General features: G+C 53.3%; 1 long non-coding RNA gene across 1 annotated transcript in view; it reads left to right on the forward strand.

Moving 5' to 3' along the window:
* Nucleotides 1–9,054: 9,054 nt before the first annotated feature.
* The window catches only part of LOC116588679, a 40,874-nt gene continuing 33,168 nt past the window's right edge, over nt 9,055–16,760 (forward strand). The window contains exon 1 of the long non-coding RNA XR_004285041.1: nt 9,055–9,116. This is a non-coding gene — a long non-coding RNA (uncharacterized LOC116588679). The remainder of the gene's footprint in view (nt 9,117–16,760) is intronic.

The following is a 16,760-nucleotide window of genomic DNA, read 5'->3' on the forward strand; positions in this document are numbered from 1 at the left end:
AGCTGACTGTCTCATCAAGTCCTACAAAGTTCACAAAGAGCTCAGCACATCCTGGCACATGCATTAGGGCTTGGGAAAGAGTGGCCTTGGGTGCCGGGCCGGCTCTTTGATGGCAGGAATCACAGCTTTTGTGTCCTTTCGCTGTAGCTCCAGGCCTGGTACAGCGCTGGGTGTACAGGAAGGGAGAACAGTGGACAGGGCAGTGGGGGAGGGTGCTTATACGGTCAAGGCCTGAGCACCCCGAAGAACTCAGGCCCTCTGGGAGCTCCCTATTAGGGATGGCCCTGGGCCAGGTCTGAGGGTCACCAGCTTTGGGTGCCAAACCACAGCCAGGAATGCCACTAATGAGTTCCTAGTGAGCCTGGGGAACAAGGAGGCTCCTGCCAAGAGAGTCTCAGGCCCCCGTGAGAGGTCGCTGAGACCTCCCGCTGGTGAGAGGCCAGAGCACCAGCCAGGCACGCTGCTCCCCTCCCACCTCTGTCTCTCCTCTAATTCCCGCCATTCCTAACTTCTCTCCAGACCCCAGGCCGCTCTCTGTATGCTCCTGGAGTGCTGGGCCCAGTGATGCTCCACCTCCCTCCTTGGCCCCACTAAGTTGATGGCCCCAGATTTGAACATGCCTTAACGGCTCCACTGTCCACGCACATGTGGCTAAGTTTCTCAAACGCACTCGTCTCATACCTGAGTGATGTATGCTCAGGTAGAGAAATGAGGTCTTGATTCAACATATGAAGGTAGAGCCTGAGAATTAATTTTTTGCAGGTCTAGCAAGTTCCCAGGTAAGGCCCATACTGCTTGGCCAGGGACCGGTCTTGGAAAATTCCTGCTCTAGCACCCGGGTGGCTCAGTAGGCTGAGAGCCTGACTCTTGGTTTCCACTCAGGTCATGATCTCCAGGTCGTGAGACTGAGCCCCGCTCCAGGCTCCATGCTTGGTGGGGAGTCTGTTGGAGGATTCTCTCCCTCTCCTTCTGCCTCTCCTCCACACTCACATGCTCTCTCTCATTCTCTCTAAAATACATAAATAAATCTTACAAAGAAAAAGAAAAAGAAAATTCCTGTTCTAAAACTCGGGGTTTTTCCTCCAGGGGCTCAGCTGGGGGAGGTCAGGGGAGAGACATCTGTTTCCTTCTCTGCACAAGTCCTGAGAAACATTCAGATTTTGGGGACTGTAAGAAGTTCCCACTGGACTTGCCTCTGGCCAAAGGGCATGGCGAGGCTTCCACAGGAAGGGGCAGATACAATGTCTTGTGGCCAGCCTATCATAAAGACAAAAACAGATCAAAGTTGGAGTGTCTGAGTATAAAAATTAGTAAGCGATTTCATAAAAGAGATCATCAGAACTCACTATCCTGTTTTAACTGCAGTGTCAGTAATAAACTTAGTTTTGATTTTGGAAGTAACTCCTGTAAGAAGAGCTCAAAATTGCATGGGTCAGACAAGATAGTAGGTGCAGTTTTTCTGGCCTAGAATGGTTGTTCAGCTCAATCCTGTGGTCAAGCTGGGCCTTAAAAAAGGTGCTTAAGAGTTCTCTAACGCACTCAACCCTTAGGCCAGTCCTATGCTCTCATTCCCATTTCACAGATAAGGAAACTGAGGCATCACTGTTAAATGGCAGATTCAGGATTCCAACACGAGTCTTTTTTTGATGCCACCTCAGACTTGACACCTCGAAGTGAGGTGATGTTGACCCCTACTCGCCCCCTTTTTAAAAAAAATACTGAATGCTAAGTGAGATTCTCCCAAATACTTTCTAGCTAAATTTCAGAGGCATCAGGCTGAACGAAGGCTGAGGCAAGCTCTTCTGTTCCTGGGGGTGTGAACTCCCTCAACCCCAGCTGGCTACCAGGAGAAATCCAGCATCTCTGCTGTCAGAAATGACAGATTGGGAAAGAGATTCCTCTCTTGGCTTATCTGGGCTTAAGACAAGTAAGATCGATCTGGGAAGCTGATCTCCTGTGATCACTTTTAATTGTTCTTCAGCACCTGGGACCGTGTGTTTAAACAACCAGGTACACTGTTTAGCGCGTCAGGGGGATTAGAGAGGGCGCTGCGTCAGCTGGGCCCCTTGGGCTCACCCTGGGACAGATGGGTGGTAAGTAAGGGATGTGTCTACCTCCTCTGAGTGTTTGCACGTGGTCACATGAGTAGGCTCTCCTGGAAGGGACACCAGTTGAGTCGCATACAGGATGCTCTTGCCTCCTGGAACTATGGTGAGCTCCCAGATTTGTGCAACAAATTTCATTCCAGCCAAAGTTTGTCACTCAGTAAAGAATTTAGGCAGGGGGTGAGACCAATTATGGATTAGACAGTGACCTCTGGGTTGGGACGGATGAGCGCCGCGGGCGGCAGGGGTGAGGGTGAAGGTGGGGGAGGAGGGGGGATGGGGAGGATGATGGTTGGCGATAACAGAAGATGGTGACAGCCGTGGTGGGGGAGGTGGCACAGGAGATGGGATGTGGGAGGAAGGATGGTTATTGGTATGATAGGCTGAAGAGCTCAGGGAACCAGCCGGAAGTTCCCAAGATGGGGCTGGAAATTTGATCATGGTTTGGGGTGGCCGGGGAGAGGGGCTGGTCACCAGGAGGAAGCATTGCTTTCAGATTACCCACTCCCTCTCCAGAGGTGCCAGCCCGGGTATTTACCAAACCTGCTTCAACAGCACAGCTGGGAGGTCCTCCCTGGCTGAGGTTTAGCAAATCTGTTTCCCAAAGAGGCCTCTTTTCCCACCACAAACAGGTGGGTGCTGATGTCAGCAGGAGGCAAAGCTGTAAGTCAGCACTAGTGGGGGCTGTGCTCAGGGGCAAGTGGAAGAAAGGGCCCTGACTGGCATGGACTCCTCTGACAGCCCCACTCCCTCCAACACTAAAGGGGAGGCCCTGGGCAGCTTCATGGAGGAGGTGTGCCACCTTGGGTGGCCTGAGGCTCCAGCTTGGAGTCATAGAACCCTCAACATGGAAATCAGCAGGACTATCTGGTTCATCCCCATGCAAAGAAAAGAGAGCCATTATGATTTCCATTTCCCAGATGAGGACACTGAGGCCTTGGGAAGGGAAGAGCTGTGCCCAGGGTCCCCTGAACAGGTGGCAGCAGAATGAGGCCCAGCACCTCAGGCTCCAGACTCCTGGCTCTGAGCTGTGTTTGCAACAAGCCCTCCATTTGCACGCAGGTGTGGAAGTATGGAGCGGTGGGCCCACCGGCCAGGAGTCAGGCAGAACCAGGCGGACTCCTGGGTCTGTGGTTCACTTGAGGGTATCACTGGGCACCTCTGTTTTCTCTTCTGTGAAATAGGAGTGCTCAAATATTGCTCCAAGGTGGGGGGGGTGGTGGTGGCAGGAGATTCAATGAGATGGGCATAAATAAAGCTCCTTATGAATGTTAGTTTTCTTTCCTCCCCGAATCGTTAGTCCTGGGTTGGGGTTTTCTGTGTACTTCAGTGTGAGAGAGCATGTACAAGACTCCAGATAAGAGAGAGAGAGAGAGAGAGAAAGAGAGAGAGAGAGAGAGTGTGTGTGCGTGTGAGAAAGAGAGAGAGAGAGAGAGAAGAGAGAGAGCGCGAGCGGAGACTGAGATTTACAAATCCTGACCAGGCAGTCCCAGGGAGGGGAAGCCACAATGTTTACTGATCTTGGGGTGCATTGAGAAGTTGGAGCCTCTAGGAATGGCACAGCATGTGGTAGGGGGGTGCCTGGCAAGGGAGGTGTTCTGGGACCCACCAGGCTGCTACAGTCCCTGATGGCTGCTGTCCTAGGAGATGGCGGGGCCGAGCAGGGCTGGCCTCAAGGTTGGGCAGCTCATCTTCAGGGCTTAGGTGAGCTTGTCTCCCAGCCTCAGTCGTCAGAAGCCAGGACTTGGGCATTGGTCCTGAAGGGGTCCCCGTGGACATTTGGAGAGCAGTCCAGTGGGGATGTCTGACGAGGTGTTGGAAAGCAGGCTTGAGGGCACCAGGAGAGGGGAAAGGAGGTAAACTAGTCCCTAGGCCTCCAGCAAATTCCACCTTCCTTGTAGCCCCAACTGACCCCACCTCTCCCTTCGCCCTGGTCTGGGAAGAAGCTTGAATAGGTGAGTCTGGTTGTTGGTGCTGCTTATTAACATTTGCATCACAAGCCTTCCAGAGCCTGGGACCTAGGATGCAAATTCACTTGCCAACATGCAGATTTTGTGACGTCACCAGAAACATCAGCCCTGGGAAATTGCTAGGGCACAGAAAGGTCCCACTCAGAGCCACTTCTAAACTGCCTATAATTTTCCCCTTTGCATTCACAGACACATAATGTGTTAGAGTCCGTGAAGGTCAAAGCTAAAGTCAGATCTCGATGGCCTTTTAGTCCAACTGTCTTACTTTACAGATAAGGAAACTGAGGTCCAGACAGGAGGCATGACTTGCTCCAGATTATACAGTCATTGGCAGTGTGGGGTCAGGACCTGGTCCAACCTCTTGCATATTCATCCCTTGACTAACTATGCACAAAAGCATGGATTTGGTGAGCATCCTTCACACACACCTAGCCAGGCCTCTCGCAGCACCTCTAGCTTCCTTTTGCTTCATAGCAGTACCTGACATTACATATTTTGTGGTTTATCTTCCACTCCCAACCCCGCCAAGAAGAAGCTCCATGGGCGCAAGAATTTCCCCCCCATTTTATTCATTGCCATATTCTAAACATCTAGAACATGTATTTGCTCAATAAGAAATTGCAGGACTCATTCCTTCATTGGCCACCTCTCTCCATTCTGGAACCTGATAACACAGTAAGGTGTCAGAGCTGGCCCCTGTTCCACAGAGGTCCCTTCTTCCAGACCCCCCACCGCTGGAAGGAGGGAAGGCTCAGCTTTCCGTGTGTGCTCTGGAAGGTGCACACCTTGGGGAGAGAGGAGCTAGGGTGAGGTGCTGGGTGTCTTTCCTGAGAATCCAGAACTGGGTCATATCCCAGGACAGAGGCAGGGGGGCCCAGCAAGCACAAAGGAGAACAGAGGTGTGGACACAGGCAGCTTGTGAGCAGAGGGAGAGGGAAAGATGGGTAGAAGTGGGGGGAAAGGGTGAATGTGGGAGTATAAGGGGGAAGTGGGAGTATAGAGGTAGGCCTGCGGGGAAAGGGTGAATGTGATTCTGTGGAGGGCCTGGGCCCTGGTGTTTGTGGCAGGTTGTTAGGGGCAGGGGGTGGAGGGGGAAGGACAGTGACATTTATCAACGTTTGGGCAGGCAGGAGAATGGGGCCTAGGGCAGAGAGAAAGAAGTCCAGGTTCCAGCCCCTGCAATGTGTATGGACCGATGGGGAGACATTGCTCAAGCCTAAAGAAGAGCTCTGGTTTGAGGCTCAGTTTTCTCTGTAAAATGGTGATGAAGACACGAGTCTGGTGGTGGGGGTGAGCCTTTGTCTGAGATGATCTGTCTGAATGCCCTTTGCCCATGCTGGACCCCCAAACACACAAGGGCCTGTCCTAACCACTTCTCCATTTTCCCCTGGGGCACAGGCTGTGGGGAGTGGGGCTCTGGGTCTCTGCCCTGAGGAGTGGGCCGGGCCCCACTGCTTCCCAACCCCTCTAATGGTTGGCAGCCCAAGAGGTTACCCGGTTTCCTCTGTCCCAGTTGACCCTCTGGGCTCTGGGGGCGCTGTGGGTTTCCTGGCCAGGGCCCAGACCCCGGCCTCAGTGGGGGCTGTGAACAAGAGAGCAACAGACCAGATTTTGCAAGCCTGAAATAGTTTATGGCCAGGCTGAGGCAGGGAGGAAGGAGGGCATGGCCCCAGGAATGCAAGAGGAATGCCTGGGAGGCTTGTTCCTGCCCCCCGCCCCTCCTCAACTCCCCAGGGGAAAGCCAGCACAGGCTTCCGGCCACTGGGTACTGGGCAGCAGAGAGGGAAATGGTTTGGACCCTAATTTCTGGATCAGGGAGTGGGTATATATGTGAGGGGTGAGCTAGTCTTCCTCCCTGAGGGTCATCTTCAAGGAGGCCACTGGGACAGACTGATCTGTGCCACTAACACCTGTCAGGCTTCCCCCTGACTTGGCCAGCAGCGCCGTGAACCCGTATCTTCACTATAGGGAAGGGAGAGGATGGTTTTTTGGCTTCAAACAGGGCCTCCGTGTTTTCCTTTAGACTGTGCCCCCTTCACCCAGATGCCTTTCTTGGCCAGGATGGGGTGGCTCCTGAAGCTGGGCCTACAAGCTGTGGTCTCCGTCCTCGTTCCTTCAGGCCCAAGACTCAACTGCCTTCAAACCTGTCTGCAGGGTGGGGAGCATCTGCAGCCCGGCTGGGTCTTGTGGACACCAGGCTATCAGCAGCGTTTACCCCTACTGCAGTTTACAAGACACGTGAGGTGTGTTGGGGGAGAAGCCAGGTCTCCATTACCCATCTGGGTAGTCTATTTGGCCCTGCTGGTACCATACTCTGGGCTTGCTTCCTCTGCTCATGGTCTGGGTCCCCATCCTGGGGAGGGCTTGGGAGTGGACAGGCCATAGCGTGCCATTGTCTGCCCACTAATGATACCTGCACATTCCTGGCGCCTGTATCAGGGCCAGTCATCTTCCCTTTCATGTTTGACCCTGTCCCAGTGAACCAGTGGATGGGGTGGGGGCTGGATAGGGCCGCAGGTCAGGGGCAGACCGGCAGGAATAGTGGGGGGTGGAGGATTGGTGTCTGGCCTATTCTTAAGGTTCTAGCGCCCCCAGTTTCCAAGAAGTCTTCAGCTCTGGTAGGGAAAACCCAAGCTGTCAAAACACAGCTGGCCAGATTCCGTCCCTTTTTTGAAGAAACGCCTCTCTTGCCTCTGCTGGCAGGACATCCCTTTCCAATTTCCTTCACACTCCTAGATCAGCCCCCAAGAGGTCAATCTGTGGTCAGGGTTACGGATAATCTACGCAGAATTGGATCACACTGTGGAGAGAATTAAGGGGAGTTGAGGGTCAGGCTCTGACCAGGGTTGCAAGCCAACCTGTTTTCTGGGCTGGGGGGTTAGTCTGGTTAGGTAGGATCAGGGGTCAGACTGCATCCAGGATTAAGGATCAGTTTATACCTACCTAGGAATAGGAATCAGTCTGTACCCAGGACCAGGGATAAGTGTATATCTGGAAGTAGGAAGTCAGTCTGTTTTTAAGATTAAGACTCAGTCTGCACCCAGGACCCAGGCTATACTTAGGATTAAGGGTCAGTTTATACTTAGGATTAAGAGTCAGTCCAGGAGGCAGCTCGTTGCTCAGTCAGTAGAGTGTGCGACCCTTGTTCTCAGGGTCATGAGTTCAAGTCCCACATCAGGACAGAGCTTACTTTAATCAATTAATTTTAAAAAGGTAAAAAAAAAAAAGAGGGGGGTGGCGCCTGGGTGGCTCAGTGGGTTAAGCCTCTGCCTTCGGCTCAGGTCATGATCCCAGGGTCCTGGGATCGGGCCCTGCATCCGGCTCTCTGCTCAGCAGGGAGCCTGCTTCCCCCTCTCTCTTTGCCTGCCTCTCTGCCTGCTTGGGCTCTCTCTCTGTCAAATAAATAAATACAATCTTAAAAAAAAAAAAGGATTAGGAGTCAGTCTGTACTCAGGTCAAGGATCAGCCTAGACCTAGGAATAGAGTAATCTAGACCTGGAATTAGGGGTTAACAGGCACCCAGGGGTAAGTGAGTCTTTTGCATTGACACTGAACCTACAGTGTGGCCACAGAAGGTGATCCTGGCCCATCTGGTCATAGAAGGCAGAGAATACAGTTTGCAGTTTGGCGGGGCGGGGAGTTGGCCGACTCCTTTAGCCATCCACTCTGGGAACTTGCTTCTGGGAGTTAATGAGGGACAGAATGGAGAGCCTGGTCCCTTACAGAGAAATCTTCAACTTGGAAAGTCATGGGGATGTAGCATGGCACCCAGGCAAGGAAGGTCCCCTGATTGGCTCAAAAGCAGCATTACCCAATGCCTTGGCCGGGAAGAGCCCTGAGCAACTCCCCAGATGGCACTTGTATTTGCACTGGACTTCTCGAAACTCATTTACCAACAGCTCACTCTGCAAACATTTCCTGAATACCTACCATGCTTGAGACCAGAGGTTCTCAAACTTGAGTGCACAGAAGAATCATCCAGGAAACTTGTGGGAAAGGCTGATTCCCAGGCTCTGCCCCAGGAACTTGGGAGCACAAAGGTGCTGGGGGCTGCCCAGGAATCTGCATTTCCAATAAGTCACCGCTGTAGTAGTTTTAAGACCTTACTTGTGGGACCTATCCTGAAAAGGCTCATGGGTTTAAAAAAGGATTGTGGAAAAACACCCGTAATGCTGCCTGTTGAGTTCAGTGGGTTGGTGCCAAGGATTTCCCAGATAAAAGGGTGTACATGACCATTTTCAGAGAAGCCCCAAGAAAGCCCTGCAAGGAAGTAACGAACAGCAAAAAAATAAAAAAAATTAAAAATTAAAAAAACTAACAGTGAGTCTCTCCCTTGTTTCTGACCACCACTAAGTTAAAATCATACCGGTTGTTGCAAGAATTTTCTAAAACTTCTCTGTGTAACTATCCCAAAGCATGTTCATGTGCTGGGCAAGGTAGGAGAATTAGACAGACACACAAAAGATGAGTTATGAGCAGAGAAATGTAAAGCAAAGCATAATTAATGCATTAAGTGAGGCAAAGGCAAAGAATGCATAGGAAAACTCTGTCTGCACCTGGCGCTAAGGAAGGGGCAGTACACCACAGCTGTTATTATTAATAACTCACCAATTGTTTATAAACAATCGTCCGGACAAACACTGCTCAAGCAGCCCAGGGCAACTTCATTTAAGCCACGGCCCCAGTGCCTTGGCCCGCTCTCCCCCGCACGCACAGCACCAGCCAAGAACCCTGCCTTACAGTGGGTCTTTGGAAACCACAGGGGGTATGCTTTCTTTTTCCAAGTAGTAAATTAAAATATCGATTATGTTTCTGCAGACAGCACATTTCTCTCTCCAGCCTGCCCCTGGATCAAGAATCCTGGTGCTGAACACTCGGTGATCTTGAGCACCTTGCCGAAGTACCCATCCACCCCCACTCCGGCTCACTGCCATGTGGCATGCTTCTGCAAGGTTACATAAACTTTCTTTATTTAAGGTCTCCACTCTTCCCTGGGAGAATGAATGGACTTCCGGGCCTGCCTGTGGGGCAGGAGCTTAAGGTATTGTGCTGCTCAGAGCGGGAGAGAGGGCTGGACAGAGTCCCAGGAGCTCCTGGAGGCTACACCCTCCCTGTCTGGTCCTGGGAATCCAGATCCTCCTGCGGGGAGGACAGGAGATGACCTTCCATTCCTCTGGGCCGGGCTGCAGGCCGCCTGGTCACAGCCTCTTTGAATCCCACTGGGGAGATTTTTCATCTATCCTAGTTCAATTTCACCTTTGTTGGGTTCAGGCCAGCGTTTCCAGAGTGGTATGGGATTCCTCTGGTTCTTCCAGCCTGCGGTGACTTTCCAAGCCCTCTGGACACTCCCTATCTTCAGAGTCGCACCTCCCCAGGGCATTGTTCCCTTCCATTCATTCATTCAACAAGCCTCCATTGGACCGCCCTGAGATTCCCCGTCTGGGGCTAGGTGCTGAGCTCCAGAGGTAGATGCATGGTCACGGTGCAGACAGACCAGGCACGGAAGCAGGTCATTACTCTCTAGTGTGGTATAAGCATGCCAAGGGATTAAGGGAGCATGGAGGGCCCGTGGGAGATAAGGAGGTCTTCATGAGGAAGATAACACTTTATTTGAGTCTCATGTTATGAGAAGGGAAGGGTAGACAGCGGGTGTCCAGGCAGAGAGAACTTGGAGTCTGGAAACAGCCTGGCCAGGGATGCTTTCGAAGTCACCTTCTAGGGCCTGCATTGTGAGATTCAAAGTGGAGAGAATGTGGGGCTGAGGCTGGAGAAGCCTGCAGGGGCAAGGTCATGGTAGGGTGTGGGGAGTCACAGCCTGCCCGAGGTAGTGGGTAGTAGAGAGCATGGAAGGTTTTGACTTGAAGAGGGTGACCTGGTCAGGTCTGCCAACTTGACAGGGTCCATTAATAGCCCCTGATCTATCTTTTTCATGGCTGTGGGTTCTTTTTTTTTTTTTTTTTTTTAAAGATTTTATTTATTTAATTTAAAGAGGGGAAAAAGAACACACATGAGTGGGGGAGAGGGACAGAGAGAGAGGGAGGAGCAGTCTCCCCAGAGTGCCTGACCATGCTGATTCCAGGACCCTGGGATCATGACCTGAGCTGAAGGCAGATGCTTAACCGACTGAGCCACCCAGGCGCCCTGTGGCTCCAGGTTCTTAACAGCTCTGGGAAGGCAGGCTGCTGTAAGAACTGGACAATGTCATGAGGCACTCAGCTGCAAAATCTGGGGGAAGGGGAATTCTTCCGGATTTAGATCCCTCACTATGTGAGTTCTGCCAAGGTACAGAACCTACCTGAGCCTTGGTGGCCCCATCTGTAGAATGGGAGTGATCCAGTGCTGAAGGCCAAGTGGCAGTGAGCAAATGAGAGACACTGCATGAGAAACTGTCAGGGAAGGGTGCTGGAGCTCATTCCAAGACTGTAAGTGGGGGGGACCAGAGCCCACTGACTGCCCTCTCCACGGCTGCCTAAGCAGCTGTCTGTGACATCCCTTCCCGCGGGAGGTCTGATAACAGAGCCTAGAGAGCTATCCCCACCATAAACAGTCAGGCCCTGGGTTTCTCCTCCTGATCTGGTACCTTGGCCCTGTGTGCGCTGTGGCCCCACCAGCCCTCTGGCCTCAGAGCAGGGGTGGGGAAGAGTGGTCTGCCCAGCTTCCGGCAGGCCTCATAGTTGTGCAAGGCTGTCTGATTCCAAACAAACTGTGACCCTACCACCTCCCTTGCAATTCCAAGCATTCTGGCCAGCAGGTGGCCAGGCTGCCACAGCTTGAGACAGCCAGGGTTCAGGTCCCAGGCCAGGTCCACCTGATCAAAGCTGAAACTAGTCTCACAGTGTCTGGGTCGGTCATGGCTGGGTCTCTGGTGGAACAGAAGGAGCCCTAGGCAGGGACTCAGCGTTCCTAGATTCTAGTCCTAATTCCCCCACCAACTCACTGTGTGACCTAGGGTAAGTTCCTTGTCCTCTCTGGACCATAGTCACTTTAGCTGAGCCCCAGGAGTTTGGTGGTGATGATTCAGGGTGGCTTCCATCCTGGTGTGCCGGGTATTTGAGTTGTTGGGACCTATGACCTTGGAAGGATGGTGTGGCCTTCCCCCAACTCCGGGCAAGGGGCCTACTGCCCCTCCTCATTTATTCCATATCAGTTCCAACTCCAGAGAGCAAACCACAGGTATGAGAGGAACTCTGGTCACATGTGAGGGCCTGTGTAGGAGTGAGGAAGAGCTTCTTGGATGTTTTGGAAGCTTCTAGGTGCTGCTTCATTCATTAGGCCATACATTCTTCCACTCAATGAAATTGAAGAATGAATTCATTCATTCCTTCTTCATTCACTTGGTTAACAATATGAAGGGCCCCTATTCTATGTTAGACCCTGTGCGGGGACCTGGGATTTACTACTGAGCCAGATGGGGCAGAGTCCTTGGTCTTACTGGAGCTCCTGGCCTGGCCTATTTTTCCGGAGAAACTGGAATAGAGCATACCCCTGTGGAGTGTTTGAAGGATCAAGCTTGGGAGCCCTGGGCCCTAACCCTGGAGAACCTTGTCCTGACCACAGAAGGGGGAATGGAGGAGAGAGGAAATGTGTCTCTGCTCCAGGAAGCCCGCATGCTGTGTGGATCCCTAGCCCTGACTTCTGGAGCTGGTCCCAGAGCCGGCCAACCCCTCAGGGACCCACGGGAGCCACGCGTCAGCGGGCGCAAAGCCAGGCCCTGCCCCGGCTGTTCTGGGTGAGGGCAGCCTGCAGCTCCCAAGGAGCAGGGAGTTTTCTCTGGGCTGCTGCCTCTGCTTCTGGGTCATACAGTGTGCAGTAAGAAGGGGTTGAGGAATGGAGGCTGAACATGGCCCCGCTGTGATTTGGGTCTGGGGATACCGTGGAAGGGATCAGGCAGCTGGGGAAGACTCTGGGTCCTTCCCAAACTTGGGAATATGGAGAGGGGCTCTTTGCTTGGTGCCACAGGAGCTTCTGACCTCCTGGGGGTCTCGCCAGCACAAGCCTGCCCTTGTCCCTAGCAAAGGCAAGGATGGTGTCAGAGAAGAGGCCTGCTCACAGGGGACCTGGCCCAGAGAGAGGAGTGCCTTCAACAGGGGTGACTGGCAGCAGGGCCATGCCCGCTCTCCCTCTCCACCGTGGCCAACTAGACTAGCCTCCTCGCCCTCCACCCCCCCCCCCCGGTTTGTCAGGCGCCTGCCCGGGGAAGGGACCCAGAGGCTCAGGAGAGGTGCCTTGCCTTGCTGCCTCGACACTTCTTGCAGCAGGCTCTTGCCAGAGTTCAAAAGGACGAACATTGACAGACTCCCTCTTTTCTGTCTCTTCCCTGTCACTGAGCTTTCAGTGATCTCCATTTGGTGTAGACCCCTGTAGAGCATGGTCTTTGGGGCAGTTCCAGACAGTACGTTTAGCATTCGAACTAGTTACAGTAGTCTAATATCCCAAGTCAGTGTCAGCTGAACTAATCTTCTCTCGGGGGAACGGGAGTCCCAGAGGGAGGACAAGGACTTGCCGGCTCCTACGTCCAACCAGGGCTGAGCTCGAACCAGAACCCTCTGGGCACCCTCAGGTTCCCCTGCTGGCTGGCTCCTGGGCTTGCTCCAAAATTGCAGGCGGAGCCAGCTGCATAATTTGTGGGGTCCACGGCAAAATGAGAATGCCCGGTGCTTGTGCAACATTATTAAGAATTTCAAGATAGTGACAGCAGAGCATTAAACCAAGTGTGCAGCCCTTCTAAACACGGGCCCTTGTACGAGAGTGCAACTCACATGTCCACAGAGCTGGTCTGAACCCTAGGAATGCGGAAGGAGGAGGGGGGACCCCAGCCAGTTCTCCCCTGGGAGATCAGAGGATGCACTCCTCATTGCTGGATGTGTCTCAGAGCCAGCCGAGATTTCCAAGATCAGTAAAAGCCCCCATTTGGGGACTTGCTCCTGCCCAGAGGGTCAGTGGGGTACAGCGCCAGGCTTTCCAGAGGTCGGAGGCGTGGGGGGAACAGACCCAGAGGATATCTTTATTAGCAACTAGCTGCCTTAAACATCCCCTGTGGAAAGTTCCTAGGGACCCCCATGAGGGCCTGGAGGTGCAGCCAGCCACAGCCACCAGCAGAGGCTCTGGGCCAATGACGAAGGAGGTGCCGAGGGGGAGGAGGCGGCCACAGTTCCTAGCACCTTATGCAAGAGGGAGAACAAAGGGGCTTTGCTGGGAGGTATTATAAGATTAAGTGGCTGGGTCCAGGACAAACTCAGCAAGCCCCTTGGGACCTGAATTAGCAACAGCAACTGAAAGGGGGGAATTAAAGCTCTTGGCCCTCTCACGGAGGCCCCCACCCCCAGAGTCCCTGCCTGGGCCTCCTCACAGAGCTAATCTGCTGCCTTGCCCAAGTTCCTGCCTGGGGCCTGTGAGAGGGGCTGCTCCCCTCCACTTAGAGGGGACTGGAGCCTTCCTGTGGAAGGAGCTGCCTGACCCCTGGCCCCTGACCCCTGGGGCACAGGCTCTGAGCAGGCTGGGTGGCCCAATTTGGGCTGAACTTAGATACTTGGCTAAGCTCTAGGTTTGAGGGGAAATTGCTGCTTCTCCCTGGGCCTCTCCTTCCTGCTGATAAAGTGGGAATTTGGGGCCGTGGACCCAGTGGCCGTCCTGGGGGTCCTTGAGCTGGTTCCAACAGGCCTCAGGGTGGACACCCTTCAGCCACATGATGCCCAAGGGACAAGAGTGTCCCCAGTACAAATGAGAGTTTGGAATCTCCGGCTAATGGGTGTCAGATTAATTTAAAAAATGAGAGGGTGTTTGAGGTTCCACCGTCTGGTCCCCACTGTCCTTCCCACTTTCGCTTTCTATTACCTCCCCCGCGATGGTGTAGGCTGCAGCGGCTCCCCATGCTGCCTGCTCCTGCTGTTCCGCTCTCTGGAATTCCCTTTCTTGGCTGGCTTTTCACTTCTTGAGGCCGCCTCTGTCTGTACCTCTGCGAAACCCCTCTCTGCCCCTCCTGACATCTTTCAGGGCATTTACTAAGCTAGCAGCCTCCTCTCTGTCTGTGTCTGTGGGCTTTTGGAGAGCCGGGGCCGGCTGTTCCAGGGGGCCACACAGGACCCAGGCCTGCGTGCCGCGCCTGGATGCACGGCGGCCAGGACATGATGACATTGGGAGTTCCCAGGGCTCAGAGGAGACAGGGATGACAAGGCTGCACCACAGCTGAGGTGCCAGTGTGTTGAAGACACTGGAGAGAATTACAAGGGGGATGGGAAAGGACAAAACAGGAGGAATCTGGAAGTAGAAGGTGCCAGAGGTGAGACCTGGTTTGGGGAGGAGAAGGCGAGTAGGACAGGAGGAGAAGAGCCTTCTAGGCAGAGGCAACCAAGGGTGTGGGGGCCTTGAGAGGGCCGGGGAGCTGTGCACAGGAGTCTGGTCGGAGGGAGAGGGTGGGAGATGGGGCCTCAGGCGAGGGGATTGCAGACCTTATCCGAGAGCAATGCAAAGCTATTAAGGGGTTTTAGGCAGCCAGAGTGAGGTGATGAGATCTGCATTTCTAAGAGATCACTTTCGCTGCTGTGTGGAGAGTGGATTAGGAGCACAAGAGGCTCTTGCAGTCCTGAGAGGGGACAGAGAGGGGACTGGACAAATGGAGAGATTTGTGGGGGGGAGTTGACAGAATTTGGAGGTTAGTGGGATTTGTAGAAAAAGGGAGGAGGAGGGGAAGCTCCGGGTATCCAGCCCATCCCTTGGGGTGGTCAGTGGTGCCCGTGGACTGCGTGCCTCTGAGCATTGTGTTGCCCCCCCGCCACCTGTTAGCGGGGCCTGGGGGTGTGAATGCTGGGCCAGCCTCACTCCTCAGGCAGTCCCGTGGGGCCGCCCAGCTGTTCTCCACCGTTATTGTGCCAGTGAAGGTGGACAGGAAAGAAGGACCCACAGCCTCGAGGACTCGGACATTACATGTGTGTACACCAACCCTTGGGCTCACAGATACATTCATAGTGTCCGCTTGCGTACAGATGTCCACACACCCACAGGCTGGTCTGGAGCAGGCCCCTGGGCATGCACACGTTTACCTGTGTAAATAAATCTGAATTATTAAGGATAAAAATAACCAACATTCATTGAGCGCATGGTATGTGCCCAGTGTTATATTGAGGTGCTAAAATTCGGCCACAGCGCACTCACAGTACGTCTGTGTGTGTTCCATGCACGCACTCACATGCATAGGGATGTGTAGACCCCAGAATATCATGCAGTCCGTACTTCGATGCCCATGGACTCTTGTTTGTGACAGAGGCACAAGTCGCTGCAAACGAATTTTCAAGCGCACACACAGGCACACTCAGATGTGTATGGTCTACACACTCAGTTCCCACATACACGCTTCCTCTCTTGTGTAATAACGCACGTTCTCCCGTGCAAACCCCAAGGGGTACATACTTGCACGTGCACCCCCTGCTTGTGTGACAGGCTCCTACATGCAGCACACGCCGATACAAACCCTCTGACCCTTTCTCCCACAGGACAATTTATGACCATCCGGGCTCATGTCCGGATTTGCCATTAACATTAATGAGGTGATGTCGCCCGGGTGTTCGGAAACCCTTGTCCAGGCGGGGGTGGCGGGGTGGCAACGGGAAGAGGACAGAGAGGCCATGGTCACAGAGGAACAGCTAATTATCCGGCTGACCAAGGTTTGATTGTTTTTCCCACGGCTTCCCCCGCAGTCCCCAACACAAGGCCAGGTTCTGGCTGTACCAGAGGGGGTTGGGGGAAGGGTGCAGAACTAGGGAAGTGGAGGGGAAGAAGGGAGTGGGAGAAGATGGTGGGGGACAGTATGGTGACTGACCCCCATTTCAGTGTGGCCCCTCCGCCTTCCTCAGACGTACTCTTTGCCTAGAGCTACCGGGAATTGTTTCCAGAAATGCTTCCAAAATCTTATAGGTGTGAGTCTCTGTGGCCCTTTCTGCCCCACAGTGAACCTGGTATCAGAGTTAAATTCAACATCTTCATTTCAGGAACTTTTATTTGCCGACCTGGGGTGCATAAGAGGAGTCCCATTCCCATGTTACCAACTTACGTTACTATCTAGCACAGGACACAGTGATAACCATGCCCAGCACACTTTACTTCCTCCATTCTCTGAACCAGCATCTTATGAACCGTGAGACATTGTTTTAAGCACTTCCAACTTCCTACCGTCACCCGAATCCATGAGAAACCTTTTCTAAGCAGGAGGGAGTATGGGCTTCCCATAAACTCATCAAACGGAGAAATGTCTCCCAAGCCTTTTGGGCATTACAGTAAGAAAGGAAAATTACAAAATGAAAAGGGAGTAAATCCAAGTAACCTCTGTTCACCTCTTCCTTGCTTGCAAAGGTGTCTTTCCCCGCAAAGATTTTATTTATTTCAGAGAGTGAGTGCGCGAGTGCGCAAATGCGGGGCCTGGGGGTGGGGTGGGGGTTGGGCAATAGAAGAGGGAGAAGCAGACTCCTGGCTGAGCAGACTGTCAGATCCCAGGACCCTGGCATCATGACCTGGGCCACCTGGTGCCCCACAAAGTGTCTTGAACAGCCTGCATGCATCTGAGGCTCACAACTCTCCTACAAGACTCGCAGAGTAGGTCGAGTTATCCCCATTTCACTGATGTGGAAGCAGACTGAGAAGGGAGAGGTTGGCCCATGATCACGTGACTAGGCAGGGCTGAGCCCGGGCTCTT

This window comes from Mustela erminea, chromosome 4 (assembly GCF_009829155.1).
Source record: "Mustela erminea isolate mMusErm1 chromosome 4, mMusErm1.Pri, whole genome shotgun sequence".
NCBI classification, from domain to species: Eukaryota; Metazoa; Chordata; class Mammalia; order Carnivora; family Mustelidae; genus Mustela; species Mustela erminea.